This window comes from Hyposmocoma kahamanoa, unplaced genomic scaffold, assembly GCF_003589595.1.
Source record: "Hyposmocoma kahamanoa isolate Upper Pololo Valley unplaced genomic scaffold, ASM358959v1 94, whole genome shotgun sequence".
NCBI lineage: Eukaryota > Metazoa > Arthropoda > Insecta > Lepidoptera > Cosmopterigidae > Hyposmocoma > Hyposmocoma kahamanoa.
Genome location: NW_020654878.1, coordinates 1,773,064 through 1,797,241, shown reverse-complemented (window position 1 = coordinate 1,797,241; position 24,178 = coordinate 1,773,064). Strand labels below are relative to the sequence as shown.

Sequence of the window (24,178 nt, the reverse complement as noted above, 5' to 3'; positions counted from 1 at the left end):
GTACTAAAAAACCGACCTCAAAAGTACGTGGAATTACATATACCAAGTTTTATTGAAATCGGTTCCCGGAAAGTGCTCAAACCCGGATTACGGCAACCCGGATACAGGAGATAATAAAAATTGGTTCTCACTGCTCAAAGCATATTGAGAGAGAAAAACGCCTCGATTCGGAGAATAGCAAAATCAACCATTAAAATAATTGCTCATTATAATAAAATTTAGGCGCTATTTATAAAAATGAATCTTCATGCGTGAACAGCCCCCCTTAGAGGTGGATGATTTTCGTCAAAATTAAATAGGACCACTATGGAGGTACCCGCTTTCCAACAAAAATAGAATCATCAAAATCGGTTCACTAGTGGCAGAGTTATCGCGTAACATTTTGACGTCGGTTAAAAAATAGTTTCATTTTCAATGTATAGCAGTCGTTAAAGCCTAAGAACTCAATCATCATCTTCGTAAATTCATTTATACGTCCCACTGCTAGAGCACGAGTCTCCTCTCAAAGCGTTAGGCCATAGCCCGCCACGCTGGCCACCCAATGCGGGTTTGGGACTTTACACCCTTTCCGAGGTTTGTGAACCTTCTTAGACGCACAAGTTTCATCACAATGTATTTCTTTATCGTTACCGACTGGAACATTCTCGAATACATATACCTGTCCGAAAATTAAAAACTCGTAAGTTAATACTGCCACAGATATTCGAACAGTGCCTTCGTTCTTCCTACTGGTACCACCATCCGAAATTAATGATTCAAGATGACACTAATGAGCATCGTCTCATCAATTGAGAGAATTGAAAAACAACCGTCCTTCCATTGGTTTACCATATGACATATAATTACTTCCATGATTCGAACGGATGTATCAATATAGTGGACCAAGTTTGTTAGATCTTGTACAGTCAATACCACTGAAAAGGCGCTATGAGCACATCAATAAATGTAAACAGTAAACTAACGGTTGACGGTCTTAATTATAAACCTATTTTTATTGTCACTTCTAGAGCGATTGACAATACCATGAATAAGCTTTGTTCATTATTCAAAAACACACCGACACACTGTACCACTCACCGTACTACTACATCTCCAACAACCCCACCCTGTCTTCTTGACGCCTTTTTCTTTATTGTTATACTTTTTTATTTTATTCTTCAACAGTGTCGCCATACCGCATTTTGGCGTCCAATATGGGGCCAAGTGAGAAGTGAAACCGGATGGAACATTTGTGAAATGGCACTAGTGGGTCGAACTAATGCCAGTTGTACTGTTGATAGTACTCCGTTCATATGTGGTTTAAATTTGCTGTTTAAAAATATGATATTTTGTTTAATTATTTGGTAGAAGATAACTTTGTTGGTCAATATAATATTATTTCACTTCTACGAGCACCTCTAGACAAGATTTCTAAACTAACTTAACGGTTAATTAAATTGTACACATACTCGTCTCCATTGAAATTCCCTAATTTATAATTAATGCATTTAATTACAACTATGATTAAGTGTCTATTAACATGTTAACTCTATTTATTAAAGCCATTATTAACATAGTAACTAAGTAAATAATTAATATTTTTTAATTCACGATTGTGGAAACCGGAAATTAGAATCTATTTAAAACCTTTTCTTTTGCTGTATTGTATTAACGACGTCAATGATATAATCAAAATATAAGGACATTGTGTCTATTTATTTTTATGTAGTGTCAAGTTCAATAATAGGTACCGTCTAAAAAAATACCTCCATAATTATCGATATTAGAAGAGATAGATGGAAAGAATTTGATATCTCTATTATTAAACATTCCACATTTATCGACAAAACTCGTACACGTAGGTATACAATCCCTTCCTTCCTAATAGAGCTTAAACTGGGCCTTTGACGAATCGACAAAAGTTTGCACATGGGCAGCGTTTGCGAGTTATGGAACTAAATATCTTGGAAGGAAATCTGTCAGACTCTGATATAGTTAAAATACAATCAACCTAGGCGGTTTTACTGGGTTTTTCGGAAACGACGACTCCATACTTATTACAAATTTCGATATAAATCTTTTTCAGAGAGAGAGGATATTACACCTTACTCCATCTTGACACAACTTTTTAACCTCGTGTACATCAACCGCCCTTTTCAACATCTTTTATTCTTGTCACTTCGGATTTCAACCTTTTTGAGGACATCACTGATCTGGTTAATGTAAGTCCTTCTGAGATGTCCTCTTAAAACCTTTCCATCCACATTTAGTAGCAGTAGAGCTCCTTGTGAAAGAGTTCATGCAGGTTAGTACTGGCACCTAGCCTATTTCTGCCGCCAAACAGTAATGTTAGCATTACTGTGGTGCGGTTTTGAAGGGTAAGGGTGCTGGTGAAATTACAGGCACATGGGACTTATCAACTTATGTCTCAGGGTGACGGGCGCAGTGGAAGTGCCCCTTAGATCTTTGCAATTGAAAGCTCTAAGTGGCAGTATAACTGTTATAGACAGGCGTGTAGTTTACCATCAGGCGCACGACTTGTTCATCCCGTCACTTAATGTTATAAAAAAAACATTCGCATAGTAAATCAAACAGGTTTACTATGCGAATGTTTTTTATTTAGAAGTTCTTCCTACATCCATCCGCTCTACATGCCAAAACCACAAGAATATTCCTTTCTCTAGTGGAATAACGAAAAAATATTCAACACATAAGTAATCGATTAAATATTTTTTTACACTTGAATCAACAAACGTCAAAATATTGATTAAAATAACTGAACATAACGAACCGCATAGTTAGGTCATTTCAGTGTCTCAATAACAACAAAATGGTCATCAAGTTATTACACGTCCGCTGGTCACGAGTCTTCTCTAAGAACAAAGTTTAAAACTCAGTCCACTGACCCAATGCGGGTTAGGGACTTCACATGTTGTAACCTTCTTCGACATGCTGGTTCTATCATGGTGTTTTTAGAAATAAAAATCAGAGGTTTATGCTCCCATCGTAGTCTCTAGTAATTTAGTACGTATTGATGCGAGGAATTTCAACGTGAGCCTACGTTTTAGGAGGTGAGGTGAGGTACGGGGGACCGCCTCTTGCGTCCCGCAACCCGCGCTCTGAAGATTAATATGAATAAAATAAGAACAGGCGGAGAAAATTGGACACAGAATGACACAGATCCGACGTCGGCATGCGCTCGATTGCGACTGACGGGACAACGGGCGACGCGGCGCAGAGCTTCGTTAAACCGCTGGACATTTTTCAAAAAACAATTGCAAACTCCCGTTTAAAGACTTGTTGACATAATTTGTATGCGTTTGTTTGAAAAATAATAATAATAACGTACACACTCAACATAGCCCCGCACTAGGGAAACCCTGTGTCGCGGGTGCCATGGACACACACGTAGACGACCACAAATTACACCCAAACTCACGAGAGAAATAAATGTAGGCCATACAAATATTTCTCCCGACCCCGGGAATCGAACCTGGGACCTCTGCATGGCAGTCCGGCATGGTAACCGTTCGGCCACGGAGGCAGTTTAAAAAATATGCGAAATGTACAGTTGAAATTCCTGAACACATTTTGTTTTGGGTTTGCTATTCCTGTTTGAACTTTTGGAGGTCACATAACCTCCAAAAGTTCAAACGAGAACACAAGCGGAGATCCGAAAGATAACACTATGCTGAGGCTTTGTCCTTTTCACCACATCGCGTGATGTTCTATGTATATGTGTGGGTGTTTGATGAATAAAGTCCTATTCAATTTTTAATTTAATTTAATTGAATGTACCAGGCAAAGTTTCTAATGTCAATGTTACAGTTTCTAAAGATAATAGTAACAACTGAATTGTTTTGTTCGAACTGGAGGTTTTATTGATGTTATTATATATTTCCTTGAGTGTTATTAAATATCATTTAGTCTTGTGTAATTTTATAACTCGTTTACTAAATATAAGGTAAGTTGCAATGCAATACCCTCAACCTCAGCTGGAATTAAAATATTTCTCATACTAATACGGTTGATTTTGCTTGGTTCGAGCGGTAAGGACTTTATTTCAGAATGTATTTTTTAACAAAAGAAATTAGAGCCATTTCGACGCCTCCCACGTAAAGTATCGTATGTCAAAATTGCCAAGTTTACAGGGGAGCCTTTTAAAGTTCTGAATTCACTGAAATAAGCATAACACATGACTTCAGATTTCTCACTTTTGTTCGGCAAATCTCGTTACACACGTTGAGTATCATAAAATCCTAGATATCGGCTAAATGATCTATTAGATGATCACTATGTGAGTAACAAGCTTTGCCGAATAAAACGGAGAACTTTAAAACACTCCCCTGTAAACTTGGCAATTTCGACATACGATACTTTACGTAGGAGGCGTCGATTTGTTAATGTATATCGTATACGTGTTCTATTTAGTTCAGTATATAAAAGAAAAATCTGTGGTACGTGTAAAGCACCTATTGAATATGGAGGTTCTCTTGTAAAATTTTGAGTTTGTGTTTTTTTTATCATGAAAATTTTTAGGAATATGTTTTTACACCGATAGGTTAGTTAAAGTGATAGATTCAACACTTTCGCTGTTGTGCGGAATCAACCAAACCTGAATTTGAGTATGATTTCAAGCACTGGAAATACGACCCTAATAGCAGGGACTTGAGTATGATTTCGAGTGCTTTAAACCATACTCTGACTTGAGCATTGAGTACAGTTCTAGATTACGACTCTTAAAGCGTTTTCGTCCGTTTTTTGGTACAATTATTTTATCTGACGCGAAGTGATTAAAACAACAGCAGGCTAAAAAAAATACGTCATAGAAAGCGCCAGAATCATGCTTTTTCTTTACACAACAACAGTTTGCAGCGTTGTGTTTGAGCGTAAGAATCAATAGAAATTAGGTCATTAAAATCTAAGTCAATTGTTGCGTAGAAATTTCACGGTGAGTCTATTATTTATATTTGACTATGAATCAATTATTTTTTTAATTATAGATTTAGAAAAGGTGTCAAATGTTTGTCAGACTAATCGATAATAAGTAATTGTGGAATTCTTTATCGACAGGCGATGGTATTTTACGAGTAAATAATACCTCTCTTTAAACTTTTGGAATGTTTGAAAAGGATTAATAGATTCAGGCGTTACTTTTCGGAAATCCATGTTAATAAAAATGGGTATATACATTGTTTATAATATATGGATATAGTTAGTCATGTGTTACCTAAACTATTATTGTATATGCGACAGTAATTCTGTTTTATTTTTGCACCTAAGCCGCTGAACCAAATTTGAATTTTGATATGAAGATGGGACCTAGGAGAAGGACATCGGCTACCTTTTTGTCACAATAATGTAATGTGAGTAAATAAATAAAAATATAAGTAAATGTTTTAATATAGTCATTAAATATGCTCCCCTGAAAAATCTACGAAATATCGCTTACACCCTTTCTACAAGACACCGACGAATATACTCTGCCATATAATAAATAAATAAATAACGCACACCCCTTAGCCCCACACTAGGGAAACCCTGTGTCGCGGGCTCAATAGAGACACACATAGACAACCACAAATTACACCCAAACTCATGAGAGAAATAAATGTCGGCCATACAAATATTTCTCCTGGCCCGGGAAACGAACTCGGGACCTCTGCGTGGCAGACCAGGATTGTAACCGTTCGACCACGAGGCAGTTAAGAACTATTTATTAATTATACATTATTAAGAATTGTACTATTTGTTATGGAACCTTTCTTGTTTCTCTGTTTCATAATTAATCATGTACAGAGCATCCGCAAGCTCTATTCTAAAATGTAGGTAAAGTAAGTAAAAAATCTTATTTCATAAAACATAGACCACGCACTGTACAACAAAACTCAGTAAATGCCATTTAGAACAATGGTGCATATTACACAACCACCTCGCGTTCGCAGACTTACATCAGAAGACATACCACGACATAGTTTAGCTGAACACCAATCGAGGTAATCCCGTGTGAACGAATTATTCTTTACTTTTTGTTCTATTTAGACGATTTAATTGTTTTGTACGTGTATGCAAGGTTTGGGCCTTAATTGCGTGTTCTTTTTGTGTCATTGCTATAAGTTAATATTCTTTGTCGGTCACTGTTATTTTGTCAAAAAAATTAATTATTAGGTGATTCCTGTAACATTGCGGAGATATGATAGAATAATTGGTAATTACTTCACTGGGCCTTAATTGAGTGGATTTTTATTTGTGTCATTGCTATTAGCTAATGTTGCTTGTCGGTCAGTCTTTTGTGCAAAAATTATTTTAACTTTTTTGAGTGATTTCTATAGCATTGTAGAGTTAATTATATAACATTATTTTATTTTTATATTAATTGCTAGATCGAGCGAGGTTGACTTCGCATAACAGTAAAAATGTTGAATCAATCACTATAGTAAAATTGAGGATTTACATTGATTACTATACGGTGTGAAAACAGTGTTCCTAAAAAATTTCACGATAGAAAAAAAACACCAACTTACCTCGAATTTTTTTAAGAAAACCGCTGTATACAATAGGTACCTACTTCACATATACCAATGATTTTTTTACATCAACTGAACTAAATAGGACACGTATACATATTTACATATTATTGTAAAAAGAAAAATCATTCCGAAATAAAGCCCTGCCGCTCGACCCAAGCAAAATGAACCGTATTAGTACGGGAAACAGCCTGCTTAAAGATTCGAACCGATTTGACCTCTCAATGCTACCACCGCTATGTTGCAATAAGTAGGTCTAATTAAGCAAACGTTTGGACTTATTTACAAAATATCTCATCTTAGATCTAACGGTAAAAGAATGGCGATTTGTAACAGTGGTAAGGACGGCCAGTGTTTCACACAATAGTAGTATTGTTAAGTTCAATAAACCAATTAGTTTTATATACGGTAACGTTATAAAGTTATTACAAAAACTTGCTTTTTGCTGTAACTTATCTTATTATTCAGTGCACACGGTTTACTATAGGCTTTAAATTGCGCCATACTTGCGCCTTCTTCATTCTTTACCCATTTGTACCGCCAAGCTGTAATGTGAGCATTATACTACGTTCTGGTTTTGAAGGGCGCTTGGTGAAATTACACGCACGTGGCGTTGACTCAGAATGACATCCACAGTCCCATATCTTTCTACATAAGTTTTGTTTATAGTGGGAGCACTATAAACAAAACTTATCAACCTCTATCAACCTCTTACCATCCACCCAAATCTAAATCAGGTCCTAACCCGGGATCAACACGTTTGCACGCACTTCATCTGGTTCTCTGTAAGGCTAGTGCCTTAGGTGAGCCGCCCGGGTGCACGTACAGCACCCTCCCTATTTTCCAGATAGCTACCGGAGCTGTAGGCACGCTCACTTCCCGTCGCGCTCCGCACTACTCCGAGTAACGGTTGCCACAGTTGAGCCGCCGACTCTAAGCCGACTACCAAATCTCCTCATTGGTGGCGGAGCTGTAAGGAACGCTCACTTCCCGACGCCGAATGAACGGTGTCTCTCTAGTTCCCAAGTTCCTACGCGGCCGGAAGGAACCGGAAGATGTCTAGCTCATCCTCTACTAGCTCTCCGGGCTACCGGACACATGCTACCGGGGCAGACGAACATGTTCGTCCCTGCAGCTAACCACAAACCCCGGCGAGTCCATACTAAAGTCCGGGTCCGCCAAAGACGCCCGGGAAGACGTATAACTGGCGGAGGGCTTGGCCCGGACGCCCGCCGTACCCTGTCGAGCCCGTAGTCTCTCCGGAAAAACTTATCTTTCAGGTCGGTAGATAGATACAATGACGTGCACAGCCAAAGCCAAAAAATCATTTATTCCATAGACAAAACAAATTTACACTTAAAACCGTCACATTTAAGCTACCGCTCGTTCACTACGCTGACTTCCCTGAGAAGAACGAGCAATTAACTCTAGGGATTGCTCTTTTCAAATAAACTTAAATGCTATGGAATACACATTGAATCAAATTTGTATGGATTCTGGAGCCATGTCGTCTTTTCATAAATCTTTATCTAACAAGTGACGGTACGAACAAGTCGTGCGCCTGATAGTAAGCCACACGCCTGTCCGCAACAGTTACAGTGCCACTCAGAGATTTAAATTACAAATGGGACTGTTGATAAGTCCCATGTGCCTGTAATTTCATCAGCACCCTTACCCTACAAAACCGGAGCACAGTAATGCTGACATTACTGCAGAAATAAGTAAGGTGGCAGTACTTCCCTGGACAAAACTCTTTCACATAGAGCTCTTCTGCTTCTGAACTGACTTCCCGCAAGCACGCACAATAATAAGAAAATAATAGACGAAAAAACATACAATACAAAATAATTAACTGGAACGAAATCAAATAAATATACGTAATAATCAATTTATATAAGCGAAATTAAAGAATCGCAAGTGCGGTTGTTGCCCGAAACCAACGCATTTATTTTCAGATATCGCCTAGAGGGCAACGCGGTGCGGTTTATCAATAGCAAAAAGCAATGTGCAGGTAAGTATATCGTGCATTGTGTGTTAGTGTAGTTGAAGTGCAAGCCCGGATTCCATCCATCACGACTTAACACACTATTTGATATAATGAAAAAAAGTTTAACCACTACAGTTAAAATAATAACCGAAAATCAGTTAAACTCAACTGAGCGGAAAATTCGGTTTCCTGTTATACAATTCTGAGAACTTTCTTCATAACGATCTATTATTTTCACAACAGGTTAGTTCGAGTGTTTTGGACACGCCGTCTGTATTTATTTGCAAATTATGGTCTATGGCTACGTGAAAAATACCAATTTGGTTTGTGTTAACGGTTTAAAGAGAGTCACACCATCAATCTAGTATTTAAGTATTCGTATTATATACATATATATATATAAATAAAAATAATAATATTATTATTTGTGTATTTATTCTAATAATGTATGTATTTGATATTATTGTTTATATATTTACTTTATTGATGAGTACTATATTTATTTATAACCACTTTCATTACAAGATATTCTTTGGTTGCACCCCCCATTCCAACTGTTAAATCTCTATCCTAATGTTGCCTGGAAGAATTTGCTACTTAGTAATAAGGCCATCTGCTGTACATTATCTTACTCTGTGATACTTCCATTACTGTTCTGTTTTGTCGTTGTAATTTTTAATGTGCAATAAAGAATATTTCATTCATTCATTAATTAAGTCTCACCACACTTATTAAAGCTGAATCGGCTTGAGCCGGTATGCAATAAGAGCGAAATAGTTTGCACGTTTGGTACCCTCTCGAAACACACTTCATCTTTCTCGCTTTCTGTCTCCGTCTGCTAAATTCGTCATCCACTCTGCTTTGTACCGTTTCATTGCAAGTGCTATGATTTTCAGTGGATCCGGTAGATCTGCAGTCTCGAAAGCCAGGATTGGCAATGCGTAGGGAAACCCCGAGAACAAGATAATATATTCAACTTAGATCGAGATTATCTCTGATATATGGTAATTAGTTCTTACTTTGCGTCACTGCTTAATGGGTTACGATGTAGCTTCGGTGAATCATTGATACGATCATGATAGCATTGAAAATAAACTATTTCAAAAGTACGTATCATATCTATTTGCCAAGTTTTCCTGAAATCGATTATGGGAAAGTAGGGGAACGTGGGGTATTGGGAGCCCGCGGGTAATGAGAGCGGTGTTAAACTGGACTTTCCCAATGTTCGTATTTGTGCAAACGGCACTCCTATGTCTTCGTTAACGTTCGACAAGGTTCGAGTCCCGTGGGCGCCCCCGTAGAACCCCGCGTTTAGTCGTATGAGATGATTGTGTGTTTTTCGCTCCGCGCTTATAAAATCTGCTAAATTTCACCCTCCCAGGTAAGCATTAAAATTCATAGATACTACATTGTATTTACACTACCTATGTCAAATTTTAGAAGTTATGCTTGAAATCACAATAAAAACAGAAGTGTTTTTACTGTTTTATTCCCTTTTCAATTCGATGTTACGCGGGTAATGAGAGCTATTTGGCTCTCCTTATCCCATTGCAATATTCACTGGGTATTCGTTTAATACTTTCTTGTTTATTTTCGTTACTTTTTAACTTATATATTTTATTACTTAATTTTTTTTCAGACTGATTATGTATAATGGCTCCCATTTGACATATGGGATTCTTACCGGCTCCCATTTCCCGAACAGTGGGATAATGAGAGCGAATGACACGTTTTAGTTTTTTCTGCTTTAACCAAATATTTTATTTTAGTTTCATATTTTTTCTATGATTATTTAGTACCCAGATATGTGAAGCGAACGTTCATAACTAATAAAAATTTAAATTGCATAAATTATGACTTTTATTGTCGATTTTCCTTAGTTGGGGAGCGTAGGGGAATGGTAGCCCCTACTTGTTCATTAATATCTAAGGAAGTACTTGATCTAAATCCCTTGACCGAAAGCACAAATTGTCTACGATGTTTGAGATGATCAGCGATAAAAGATAATAGGTTTGGAGTGAAGACCAAGTCTGTAATTTTATTTATTATATCAAGCGACGGGACGAACAAGTCTTGCGCCTGGTGGTAATGGACACATCTGTCCATAACAGTTGCCGTGCCACTCAATTCTTTAAATCGCAGAGCTATAAACCACACTCACTGCCACAGCGCCCGTCACCCTGAGATATAAGTTGATAAGTCCCATGGGTTTGTAACTCCATCAGCACCCTTATACCCTTCAAAACCGGAACTCACTACTTCTTGGCTAGAGAAATAGATAAGGTGGCAGTACTTCCATGGACTAACTCTTTCACAAGGAACTGTAGGTACTGCTACTAAAATTTCCTATGTTTTTCATTGTAATTTTTAATGTGCTATAAGGAATAATTCATTCATTAAAAAAAAAACAGTCGAATTAAGAAAATCCTCCTTTTTTAAAAAATAGTTTCACTTCCTATATGTAACAATCGCGAAAACCTAAGAACTCGATAAATAAGCAATTTTATTTGTAAGTCAATGGCAATACCGTTAAGTGTAATTATCATTGAGGCAATTATATAACAAAGACACTTCCTCATAAAACTTGAAGAAAAAAATGTAATATTTACATTTTATTCCACAACAAAAACGAATCGTGATTACGGCATCATTACGGTAGCATTACCGAATCACAAGAGTGGTCGAGAGACGTGGAAAATTATAAAATCAACTGTTCTGGCATGTTTTTTTAGTGTAAAACAAAAGTACACTTGTACAAAAATAGATATTTCATTCTTAAATAATCAGTGTTAAACTTTTATCTTAGGCTGTTTGCCGAATTTAATACGGCCGGATAAAGTACAGCCTATTGTGTAACAAATTAGTACATTCTTTGGACAATATCCTTAGGTGTATCGTATATTTTTAGTATCAAATATTCAATAGTAAATACCTAAAACAATATATTTAGCAAACAGTTCCCGCTTCTCCTGCCGTGACTTGTCTTGAGAAATGCCTATGATAATATCTATGGTCAGCGGACTAAACACATAAGTCAAAAAAGTACTTCATATAATTATATATTTTTTGTTGTTTATAGTGTTGGAAGATGTGTAGAGAATGATAAATTTGAAAATGACGCCTCTAGAATAAAGTTACAAATTTATGAAGTAACAAATGAATTTGACTCATGTGCTTTAGCCGATAGATGTATTCATTTAAATGAATGATGTTGGATTATGACTTATGTGCTTTAGTCCGCCGATATAAGAAAGAAAGAAAGAAACCAGAAACAAAGATCTGCAGCAAGGACAGAAATTCGTAATATCTGCTGTCTCATTCTGTAGTTCAGTTGGCAGAGCGAAGGCGAAAATGTCGCTGGCTGAAGTTCAGCGGGATCGGAGGAATTTTTGTTTGAGTTTGTTGGATCTTTCTTTCGATTATAACGACAAACTTTGGAGTATTTTCACGAAAAACATATGTAATAAGATTGACAATATAAGATGGTAGAGCGTCTGATATATCACGACAGTTGTCTTAGAAGCATCATATGAGGAAAAAGAGGCAGAGGGAGACCTAGACAAAGTTATTTAGATCAGGACCCCAATTCAGAACTCTTCGATATTTTAACCGAATCGTTCGATTGGATATTGTTCTCGAATCCAAGGGCGCTTTCCGAGCTATTCAGAACATTCAATTCGCATACGATATCGTTATGCAACAGCGTTTACGGAGTTAGTCGGTGAAATAGATTATAAGAAAAACGAATGACCTTTATGTACATTTTTAAGACTTCAAATGCCAAAACTATAGAAATGCATTAGTCTTGCATTAAAATAAATTAATAAAATTGAACAAAAGCCAGTTTCTTCAAAAGAATAAGAGATTTCCCTATTACATTTTTGCTTTGTAAACAATAGGACGTTTAGTAGTAAGAAATCGTACGATATCAAATCGAATCGGGCGACAACTGAGTTATCGTAAGGTTCTGAATCGACCTACAGTAAGAGAAAGAGTTAATGTGTCGTATCGTATCAGGAGATCAAAGTTAGAGTGCTCAACAAACATGAATGGCGATTATCCCACCGACAAGTGCGTCTCAAATAAGAAGACAAAAAACAAAAAATAATATAAATGACGGGTCCAACAAGTCTTGCCCCAGGTAAGCAACATACTTGTCCATAACAGTCGAAGTGCCACTCAAAGCTTTAAATCGCAAAGACCTGAGAGATGCTGCTTCTGCGCCCGGTAGCAGTAATAAAAGTCTCAGGTTGAAGTTTTCGGGACAGCAAATTCCATTCCTTTGCCGTGTGGAATAGGAAGGAGGAAGCAAAGCACACTATGTACTAAATAAACCACTTAGAGTCAAAATTCATATGCACCTAACTGGCACACGTGCGTGCCCTTAGCAGATACCTAACTAGCATGAAAAACTATACTCGTAAAATCGTAAATGGCATGCCAGTAGCAAATGGACGTCCGGTAACTAAAGCAGGTATTTTAAAAGGCGTGGCCGATAAAGAAAAGAGTCTTGAGAAGAGAATTGGTCATGATTTTGCCCCTCTCATCTATGCGATAACCTGTACCTTACACGTAGTACAACATGGTGAGGAATAGGCACATGCCGTAAGACATAAAGTTATTCAGATCTTTTCTGCGCACACGCCAGACTTGTACAGTGCATTAGTACAGCATTGCGCAATTACCGGTTCCACGAGTACCGTGGGCTGTCTCCATCACGGCTGTCGCTTGTCTTCTAAGACAGATTTTTGCATTCCAATGTGTTTTTTTATGTCTTACAAGGTAGGCTTCATTTTTCTTGGAATTTTTAACAATTTTAAAGAGCCAATAGCTTCTACATGAGTAGTGTCGCTAGTGTATATACGGGGTTTTATGTAACTATAAAGCTTTTAACGATAGGTAATAATAATGTGGCAGACAACCATACCAATCTGCGGTCGCAGCTCTGGGTGTGATTGATTCAGCAGTGTCCATTGCCATCCAGAGCACTGCCAGTATAATGGAAACTTTTGAGCAAGTTACAGAGCAAGATTTTTTTAGGTTAGATATTTTTGACGAAGTCTCTTGTAAATCCAAAAAAATAAAATGAACTGCTGTCGAACTAGAGAATTCCCTGTACTATCAGCACCAGAGCAACGGAATTCACTTCGGGAACTTTCCAGAATACCCAGATCGCAATCAATTTCAAAAAGTTCATATGAATCCAACAATGCAAAGTATTGGGCGTTCGGGATCTTCAAATGTAATGTTATAGTTGCTTAATTGTTGGACCATATCAACGGCACTGAAATTGTCTGTCTGAATTTGGCAATCAATTCTCTCAATTTGCGTCGCAAACAGTGGGTGACATCATAGCAAATTAATTTCATCCGTTAATAAAACAAAACAACATCATATGTCTTACCTGTAATTATAGGTGAATTTACGTCGATTTAAAAGAATTATTCACAGTTCAGAGTTACAAAAATTAATGTAGGAAACTATTACAAATTTATTGAGCAGATTTGGTAAAAAACGCGACGAGAAGTAGACCTCGAAAGACGGATCAAATTACGGATGTTCAAGAATAAACAGGCAAGTGTAAAGAGACCATGGAAGTAAGGAAGGAGGCGAAAGAGGTTTCTCAGGAAGTTTCTGCCTACCAGAATAAGAAACATGCTTGATGGTAAGTATGTACAAAATCAATGACGTATTTGATACCCAGACTGTTCTACTCTAGACTCAGAGCCAAAAATTTACGAGATTACGAGAATGGTATTGAAGTCACATGGTGTCTCCAATGCATTGGGTGATCATGTTGTACTGTCTCTTTTCTACTTAGAGGAGACCAGTTCCCAAATATAATAAATGTGCCAGAAATTACACTCATTGCCTGGTTTCAAACTAGGTAGTAAGCAGTAGTAGAAAAGTAGCCCACTAGTCGATATTTAATCGGAACCATTTTGGAGTATGCACAGGGACTTTGCAATTTCATTCCTCACTCACCGTTCTTCCTGCGGTCGACTAGAAAGTTCGGAACCGGGACATTCCATCCTTAAGTCGTTGATATACCACCGCTTTGCTTCCTCATTGCTTACGCCAAAGCTAAGAAATACACTGCCGGTGTCCGTGTTTCCCGAAAGTTACAGTTTGAGGCTATTTTTTGCACTGTCGCCGCTTAACATCATATAAGATTGTAATCGTGAGTGTACTGTATACAAAAAAAATCTATAAAATACCTTGAAGTACCTATCAAGAATATCTTGGTAAACGCGCAACAGCACTATTGCGTTCCCCTATATAGTGAGATAATTGACGATCCATTGATATGCAACAATGGTGAGAAGCGGGTGGCCCATTTGTAAACCAGTGTACACGATGTGAGAGCTACACAAATGTTATAGATAGACATGTGTAAATTGCTTTATCTACCAAAGTTTTTGGTGCGTTCTGTGGACTATGCAACCGCAGCTTCGAAATTACTTGCTCCATATTTGCTACTATATCCAAAACCACTATTTCTATATTCATCTGTCGTGTCGGTCACCTGTTAGTCAATTTGAATCGGTACATAGCTATCGTAGTAGCCATACGCTTAATTGTAACTCTATCGCCGTGATGTTGCGCCAAGTGTAATGGAGCACGACATTTGGTACCTACCCATCATTTTGACTATTTTGTTATTTGTATCAATGTATTTTCTGCTTGTTGTGCTTTAGTGTGTAATTTCTTTCTTTCTTTATTTATTCAACCGTTATCCATCCAATATGGAGTGTGGGTCCGTATAACCAATCTTGGGCCTCTATTCCACCCTTCTACCATATTATATACCAATTTCGTTTGTTTGTTGAATTGTACGAAAATTAGCAGCGCTTCAACTGCCTCCATAGCCCAGACGGTTACAATACTGGACTTTCACGCAGAGATCCTGGGTTCGATTTCCGGGCCGGGAGAAATATTTGCATGGCCTGCATTTATTTCGCCCGAGAGATAGGGTGTAATTTTTAGTTGTCTATGTTTGTGTCCATGGCACCCGCGACCCAGGGTTTCTCTACTGCGGGGCTATGAGTATGTGTGTTATTCTAAGATGCTCTTACAGATTCCATGGTCACGGCTGACTGATTTGGTAAAGTCACCAAGCAAATATGTCTTAATAATAATGCAAGCCACACACACCCACAATATTCTGAACTACACATAATATCAAAATGAATAATTTTAAATAATTTGTTTTTAATTTACCAATTTTCACATGTATACGTTTAGTTTGTTGTGTAAACATAATCTTTATTTAGAATAATGCTTATTTTTAACCGACTTCAAAAAAGGAGGAGGTTCTCAATTCATCTGTATGTTTATTTTTGTATGTATGTTACGCGATCGCCATTTGTGAACCAAGTTTGATGACTCTTTTTTTGTTGGAAAGAAGGTACAATTTGAGGAAAATTTCAAGAAAATATTCCACCTCTTAGGGTGGCAAACTAGGGGATGAATGACTTTTGATCGGTTTTTTAACCGGAGGTTAGTTTATTATAAAAAAGAATACTTTTAGTTAACATTCAGTTAATTTTCGGTAAAAAATGCAGTGAGCAATCGTTTATAATCTAACTCAAACCTCCCCTAGGTCTAGTAGATCGACATTAGTCGTACAGAAGGGCTGGTACAAGGCGAGATATTGCTATTATCTACGGGAGTATAGCAATATCTCGCGCTTTATGTCGCTCTCGCGCAAGATGCACCATGTCGTACTAGCCTTACAGATTGCAGGTTACTTTGGTGAAAAACCCATCCTTTTTATAGCAAGGTATCATTTTTTGAAACTCACATTTATGTAAATAAGCATAATTCGACGCCTCCCACGTAAAGTATCGTATGTCAAAATTGCCAAGTTTACAGGGGAGCCTTTTAAAGTTCTGAATTCACTGAAATAAGCATAACACGTGACTTCAGATTTCTCACTTTTGTTCGGCAAATCTCGTTACACACGTTGAGTATCATAAAATCCTAGATATAGGCTAGATGATCTATTAGATGATCACTCTATGTGAGTAACAAGCTTTGCCGAATGAAACGGAGAACTTTAAAACACTCCCCTGTAAACTTGGCAATTTCGACATACGATACTTTACGTAGGAGGCGTCGATATATATCACGCAATGGATTGTTGTGCTCGGATGTGGACGGCTTGAAGAGTTAATCCCGGAATTACACCAACAATGCTGTCCGCACCCTACATCTTTTCTCTAGAATTCCAACAAAACAAATCGATTTATCGTCACATTACAACGGGTCCTTGTTTGTTTAATCGATAATCATGTAACGCTTCAATGCAACAATGGATTGAACGGACCAATTCAGGTGCAAATGGAAGGAAACAAAGCGCAGTAACCATGTAATTAAGTTATGAAATGTAAACGTCTATAATTTTAGGTAATCGTTACCGAATTACTCTCCATGGTTAAGGAACGTTTCACTTACAGCAGAATAAGTTTTTAGAAAAATATTCAAGTCAAGGAAGGGATAAGTGATAAAAGTAATCATGATCTAGAGTATCTAGACCAACCAACCAACATTGCTTCTCAATTAAACTGATTGTAATTTTTAAGTTCCGCACTTTTAGTATTCTCTAACGGCAAATGAAAACATCATGATGAAATTTATACGTCAAAGTGTACAATCTTTGGAAAACGTGTGAAAATTCTTAACGCAGGGTTGGACTAGATCATGGTCGAAAGTCTGTCTTTAGAGGACATCCGTGCACAGAAACGAATTGATGATGAAGAAAGAAGTTAAAACTCACGATTGCATCGAATCATGACATGGATGTCATGCTTGACTTCACCTGTACTTTGGCCGCCATATTTCTTTTAACATTTCCGTAATATCACCTCTATTTGCTGGAGAACTAACCAAAACGCATTTGCATTTGCAAAACTAGGATAGCATAAAAGCCGAATATCCTTTACTATAATTTTTTTATAATATTTTAAATGACTACTACAAGTCCCACTGCACGGGACTAATATTTTGCCACTCAAGTGCAAAGCGGGTTAAGTGCTTTACACGTTTATCAAAGGTTATGGATTTTATTTGCCACGCAGGTTATATCACGATTATTTTTCCTTACCACTAGCAAGAGTTATTGCTACAAACATTCACAAGTGTACGTAAGTTAGAAATTTCATTCATTTTTCAGAGGTACCCCTCAATTACAAAATAACCGCTCTCCCATTAGGCTACAACCAAAGAATATAGTCGCATAAATAAGTGAAACTATGCTGTAAAGAAACTTTTACATTCTTTGTCACAAACAAAAGAATACACTTGAAACATTCAAATGCGATCTCATTCAGGCCCATCCAAAAGTGGTTTAAAGACCTTTTGTCTGAAACTTTTAATATGTTCTAGCGTTTCCATTTCAACAGCTGTTATTTAAATAGCTTTGCTAACAACGCTAGGTTAGGTTCTCGAACCAATATTTTCACTTTTTGAAGCCACTATCAGATGGCCTCTGCATGTACCAGCACATGTGCTCTGAAAACAAATGATGCTGCAGTCCAAAAACAAAACGTTTTCGTAACCGAAATTTTATTTCTGTCAGCGGTCAAGTTGTGGCGGTTGTTGTAGTTACGCAAGGTCTTTTCGGTCCTTTCACGGAACGATTGTTTGGTTCGTTCCAACCGTTCCAACAGCTGTCTCCAAAGATGTTTTTGTAAAACGTTTTCTCGAATCGGCCAACTTTGAACGACTTCACGGACATTGTCATTGTGCTGAGAAGTTTTATGATACAGCGAAACAATTTATAAAGAAAACTTCGAAGCAGTCTTGTCAGAAAAGCCTGCCTTTTCTGAAAACCTATTGTTACGTTTATAATTGTTGTGTTAATTTTTACCAGACAGTTATAAATAAAACTTCATTGTGGTTAGTTTTCGAAACAATACAAGTTCGGTCAATAGTCAAATTGTTACATTGATGTAATTAGGAACAAATTCGTATGAGTCACTCAACGATATGCAAAGTGAAACGAAGAGACAGATGCTAATGTTGGAACAGATTACAGATTTACAAAGATAACGGTCTACAAAGGTCTATATTGATAAACTTTTGCTTACGCGCCTATCCAGATTTCAATGAGTCTGCTAGGTATTCCACTAAGAATGCAGTTAGCCTTCATGTAAGAACAAGTCTTGATGTGCAGTGAATAAACACCACTGTTTGTTTAATTGCGAGATTAATACGTGCTTCTACACACGTTGAGATCGATCGTCATGGTGATAATCGCTTTAATCTTCAAATTTGAAAGTTCTTTGTACATTTGCGGTTAAATAACATAAGCAGTCGAATATCTTTTGTTATTCAACGTTTAAAACAACAACACTATCAACGTGGATCTCTTATCTCTTCAATGGAGAGAATTAAATCCTTAGTCTGCAACTCTGGCCAAATGGACTTCATACTTTTTCCAAGGATTGTGAATTTACTTCAACATGATGGTGTCATCAGCGAAAGGTATTGTTATTAAATATTCACAAATATGTGCATGGTCATGGGTACACGCGGCCACAGCGATTCGAATAGCCAACCTTTTAATTGAAAAGGAACCGTTTTCCCAGTGTTTTACCGCTATTTTTATTTAGTTTAACGTATCGAAAAGGACCTGAGCAATTTCCAAGTATAAGTATTTGAATGAGAGTATCTAGTGATGGAGGCAATGTCGTGTCGTGTTCATTAGTTTTTGTGTTTGTTAGCCATTGCAAATGTGACCATTTTATCGGATCTAAATTTCAAACAAACCACCTTAAAGAACCCGAAATGTTAGCACGTTTGAAAACGCGTCATATATGTATACATTAAAATCCTTCGAAAGATTGTTAGCCATCATTATCATTCACAGCTCAACTTCAACCAATTTGTGCCATTCACCATTCTCATCTATCTACAGCCTGCGACATTGACGATGTCGTCTACCCAACTCACTACAAGATGCCCTACGTTTCTGTAGCCACTTCTTGACCACTATTTGGATGCCGCTTTACTTCATTTGGCATCACCAGGATTAGCAATATATCCTGCTCAGCTCCATTTCAGCCCTAGTACTCAACCTTTCCAACACATTGTTACTATCTACTATAACAGAAAGCTCCTCAAAAATTGATATAGAAATAGGAAGGTGTAACACATTTAAATATTATTCAAATCCGTCAAAATTCTTTATTGAAAATTGTATCTTACATCATTTAAACAGCATTCAAAATTACAATTTAAAAAGTGACAATATACCTCTACAATATTTGTGGTGGAAGTTTTGCAGTAAACATGTAGAAGTTAACAGCAAATAGAAAACCGTTTACAATATTGTGCCCGTAAAGACATTTGACACCAGTGAAACCTAATTCCAGACTCAACTTCCATAAATGTAACCTAGGTTAGTTAAGAAAGTTGTTTCTCTCGAAACGGGTTCTTTGTTATATTAGCTTAAACGCTTTTGTGCCTAGGCCATAAGCAGTTTATAGCCCTTTTCGAAACTAACACTGCAAACTTCCTGTTTGTAGAAATCAGAGAATTAACAGGCGTAATCTGGCATAACAGCAGCAGTTATAGAACTATTTATGGAGTCAAACTATATTTTTGAACTTTGTTATCATGGAGCTCACACACGTACACACACTCTGAAATATCCGAGTAAGAATTCCGGGGTAAGCAACTTGTAACTAGTGCTAATCAGATTAATCTCTTCCTATAATCTTTGGTATAATAAAGTTTATGTCTCTGGAAATATTGGCGGAAACATTATTCTCGTCCTACAACCGACAACCGGCGTACTGACAACCGGCAAACTAACGAACCGGTTTGAGCTCGGATTCTTTTGCAACAAATAACTTTTAATGAAGTTAATGATCAGATAACTTGTTTGTCGGTTTCCTTGGGAACATCAAACCAAATCTTAGGGAGGTCAAAAATTTAACAGACGTAGAGCGCATTTGAAATAGCATTGCTAGTTTTTGGGATCTGTAGTATGTTCTACAGTTTCGTAAGACTCTCTAATAGCTGTCAATTTCAGAAATAAATGAAGTCATAGCAGACTCATCCGAAAAACAGAGTCCGATATGATTATATAGCAAAAAGAGAGTTACGAGAATAATTACTTATTCAAACTAAGGCCTATGTAAAGGTGTTTTGATAATTTATATATCTTATTTCGTTTCGGAAATATAAAATCGAACAACGGTCGATCTGACATCCACAGCGAAGAAGAACGAACGAAATGTACTGTGTCCTGAGAACAAGTAGTTTTGCACATAGGTCTTTGTTCTACAGATGAGTCGAATCATGCTAAATATTACGATTATACGCTTGCAGAATCTATATTCATAAATTTTCTTTTATTATCCTGTAAAAGCAGTGGTAGCTTAATGGTTTGACCTACCGTCACTCAAACAGAGCCTGTGGATTTGAATCCGGGCTCCCATTATCTAAATTTTTCGAAATTTAATTTGAAATTCTAAATAAAAGGAAAACCTCGTGATGAAACCTGCACGTCGAAGATGGTTCTCAACTCTAGTCGTGAAGTCACCAACCCACATTGGGCTAGCGTGGCGGAGAGCCTAAAACCCTTACCTGAGAGGAGACTCGTGCCCAGCAGTGTGATTTATAACATTAATGGGTTGATGGTGATTCTGTAAAAGGTTTAAACGTTACAAACCTCTAAGCGTTTGTTTTAGTTCTGCTTGCATGTTAGATAATAAAAGTTTTGTTTATGTTATGGTTCAGACACTGTCTATTTAGGAAACGGCCTTTCGTAAGATACTTCGGGGATCATCTGCTTTAAGACTTGGTGCCTTAGTAGTTAGTGTGATTCTTTCGCAAAAAGTGTAACAATTAGTATAGTCACGTTTCGGCAACTACTTTTTATCACAGTTTTTTTTCTATACCGACCGAAGGACCGTTTGAAATTGTACTTTGAAACATAAAATTGATTCTCTATCTGGGCGTAATCCCAAACCCATATCCGAATATTGTTTCGAAAATTTCACTTTAATAACTTACCCCTCGTAAGCTTCGTCTCTTTATTGCTCACTCTTCACGTTTATTATAATTGTAGGAACGCAACCTGTTTCTAACAAGGTCTTGTCTTGGTTGAACTGAGTGTGGTAAGCATTCGTAGTGTTAAACAAGTTGTCCTGGATTCTGTCTTAAGCGACCTCTTTCATATCTTTCTAGGCAAATCGTAGAAAGTTACTTGATAAATAAATCCAGGAGATCCATTGCGTCTCCCTGTGTATTAAACAGCATTATGATGTTGGTACTGAAGTCGCATGCTAAAGCATTGCGAATGTGTTCGTCCAACCTTGTTGTTGCTGGACCCAGACAAAGATGGAAATGATCTTGGCGAGCTCATTGAATGAAAGAAGATTTGGTTTACTGTAGTATGTCAGCGGTAACCAACGTCAGTTGTAAGGCTGGGATGTTCAAGCGAAAAGTGACTTGTAATAATTGGCATTGGGTAGCAGTTTTTCAGCAAAAGAGCTCGTCCAGTGAACTACTGCCTACCTATTTCTGTCGCCAAGCAGTAACGAGAGCATTATTGCATTGTGAAGGTTTTGCTTTATATCTCAGGGTGACGGGCGCAATGGCATTACTCCTCAGATCTTTGCGGTTTAAAGCTCTGTGTGGCATTGTAACTGCTATGAGAAGACGTGTCGCTGACCAACAGGTACACGACTAGTTCATTATCATGTAATAACACTAACATGGTGTAAGTTAATGGGTGCGTCAGATGCTACGTTCCCCTTGACGACCGTTTTGCGACGGTTTAGGGCATAATTAAAAATATAAAACTGTCTGCTACGGTCGCAACATTCTTGGTCCTCAATTTAGCAGAGGTATATGTCAATATAGACGTAGCTGTGTGAATGGACCGCAACGGAATTCCAGCTGACTCAGTGCCCATGCCCTCTGCAGTGCTGCGATATTTAAAATAAACAAATGACGAGTGCGAAATTTCTATCAGACTCTGTGACCGTATCTCAGACGCGCGTGACAAACGGGAGAATGGCGGACCTTTACCGCAAGGCCGTTCGTTTGCGCTTGCGCCTCGGTAGTACGGCTACACACTAAAGTAAGTTACGCTGTCACTTTTTGATGTAAATTTGAACACTAAGCCAAAGGTATAAGATTTGATTTTCAATGCGAAATGTAGACAGTACCCTGTGCCGTGTGGAAAGAAATGCTAACGCATTAGTCATATTTAGTCAGTTCAACTATAACTTGATTTACAAGTTTGGGTGGTTTATTCACTCTTTTGCACGAAAATTTAACGCAAATTAAGTACCTACATATGTGATACCTTTTAAGTACTCTCGTGAATTTCTCTATTTTGAAGTGGCGCAAATGCAGACAACAATAAAAAGCAGTTTTCATACCACGTTATTTTTGGAGATTAATTAGAAATCAGCCAGTAGCATGTGTATTGAACAATTAGGTAGGGTTTGTTATAATAAAAAAAAAATGTTTTCATGTTTGTAATAAACGATTATCTAGCAGGAATTTTTGTTGTAAGAAATCACACGGGCTTGTTTAGGTCAATAAAATGTTTTTTTTTTAATAATATCAAGTGACGAGACGAAGAAGTCTGTAATTTCACCAGCACCCTTACCCTTCAAAACCGGAACACAGAAATGCTCATATTATTGATTGCTCTAATACTGCTACTAAAAAGACTTAAGTATTGTTTAGGTGAAAGAAGGTACATAATTCTTGTGTCAATTATAGATAGTCTAGTTTATTAGTAATTACTTAACTAGGTGATTAAATCACTAAACGGAAATAATATGTAATTAATGACTACCTATAACAATCAATCATCAGTTTTACTTTGTTAAGTAACTAATTGCTGTTAAAGTTTAAAGAACTTTATTATGTTAGTAAGTTAATCAACTATATTTAGAATGCTCTAAAACGCGAAGAAAAGGAAAAAAAAGAACTTAAAGCCAAAGTTAGATACGTAAGTTTATTAAAAAAAACCAGGTTGTTCATTATGTACACTTGAATTACATTACATGTTAGCATTATACAAGCTTTAACGTACGTTGGGACTGACCTTTCGATTGTAGTTTATAAAAATCACACGCAACGTCGCATCCTGCAGCTTTTGTCAGAACAACAAAAGTAAAAAACCTAGGTGCGTCTCAAAAAATTCAGACAAAACCCACAAAGTTCGTGCACTATACCGTTACTCGAACATGAATCTGCTAACATCACTAATTATCACTTAATTCACACTAAAATCACTACAGCACACACGGAATATGCTATTATTTTAATAATACTATATAATTAACTAATACTTATTACAAATATCGTGTAAATAACAGTTAGGACCTACGAAACTATGTGGACACATAACCCGCCACGATAGAATACGGTTCGCAACTGACATGTTTACAAGTTACATTGCATTGACAGAATGTTTTTTCTCTCTTTCCCACACAAATTATTGCAGTAGTGTGTGAAAGAGACGCTAAAATTACCGTAATACCAATTTGCACGAACACTAATGCCGTGGTAACCGGAGGAACTAGATAGCAAGAAAGACCATCTATCGATTTGACTTAGTAGTACGAGATAACTCCAGTAGATGGCGTTATGAAAAGCGAGAAAAACAAACTAAGTTACAGGTAAAGTAATCTTAGATGTTTTTTACTGA

At 37.2% G+C, this 24,178-nt stretch overlaps 1 protein-coding gene across 1 annotated transcript in view; it reads right to left on the bottom strand.

Annotated features, from left to right (window-relative positions):
- The window catches only part of LOC113237831 (cadherin-87A-like), a 66,089-nt gene extending 42,432 nt beyond the window's left edge, over positions 1-23,657 (bottom strand). Inside the window, exon 1 of the mRNA XM_026474514.1 lies at positions 23,573-23,657. The gene's annotated coding sequence lies outside the window, so the exon portion shown is untranslated. The remainder of the gene's footprint in view (positions 1-23,572) is intronic.
- Positions 23,658-24,178: the final 521 nt, after the last annotated feature.